This window comes from Anneissia japonica, unplaced genomic scaffold (genome assembly GCF_011630105.1).
Source record: "Anneissia japonica isolate Jap-2015-1 unplaced genomic scaffold, ASM1163010v1 scaffold493_len2256704_cov171, whole genome shotgun sequence".
In the NCBI taxonomy this organism is placed as follows: domain Eukaryota; kingdom Metazoa; phylum Echinodermata; class Crinoidea; order Comatulida; family Comatulidae; genus Anneissia; species Anneissia japonica.
In genome coordinates, this window is record NW_022727062.1 from 1,536,450 (window position 1) to 1,537,464 (window position 1,015).

A 1,015-nucleotide genomic window follows, 5' to 3' on the forward strand; every position below is an offset into this window, starting at 1 on the left:
CGCTAATATCGAGTGCTGAAAATGCTAGTTGTTAAGTATGACTGCGCATGCGTCGTTTCATCTACGTAAATATATCGTTTACTGTTTTGATTACGACGACGTAAATATATCCACTTCCTTATTTAATATCAGTATAGGCCTACATCTTTGTGCAGCCTACTATATATTGTCGATCTTAATTGTAAAGTTAAACGTTTTCTTTATTTCTTCTTTATGTTGTGTTTTTGTCAGGAGTAAAAAAAAAACATGCCATCCATAGGCCGTTAATAATGGAGCTACTGTAAGTATTGGCGAAGATGGACACAAAAACTTAAAATTCAATATCCATTATCAGATCACCAGTCCTGAGCTGCAGTATGTGCTACCTGCCAACATACCAGTACTTTCTATGGAGGCATTATAATAATTTTGATCGGTTCTTGAAGATGGTCTCTGTCTCTTTGGTCTTGTGCAAACAATTGGTGAGTTTTGTTGTGAAAACAATAACAATAAGTGAATACTTTATTAAAGCGAATAGTAATATACAGACATATAATGTGATTGGGATTCCATTTCATCACTTTGTCACAAGTTGGTCAATGGTAAGGATTAGATGATGTACGCGTAAAATTAGATTTCATAATTCCATGATATAATAGTAAACAAAATACTACATTGTTGTCTTATGCTAATGACATTTTTAATTAAAGCACAATGTTTGTTATTTTTTTGTTTTTACTTTATTTTCTTTTATTTTAATTGGATTTGATAAACCTACTTTCATTAATATATTTAACTAAGTAATTAACACAGCTTGAATAACTGTTTGTGTACCTGTACAGTAGTGTGCTGAATTTGTGATGTGCAGCCTGAGAGTCACCTTAACACACTACATTATTTAAACTTGCCACAGAACAAAAATTTCAAAATACATCAACTACTTCATGTGATGGAATTTGGTGCTATTATATAATCGTTTGTTTTATTTACATGGTAATTCACTTAACATATTTATATTATATTTTACAGTATTTTC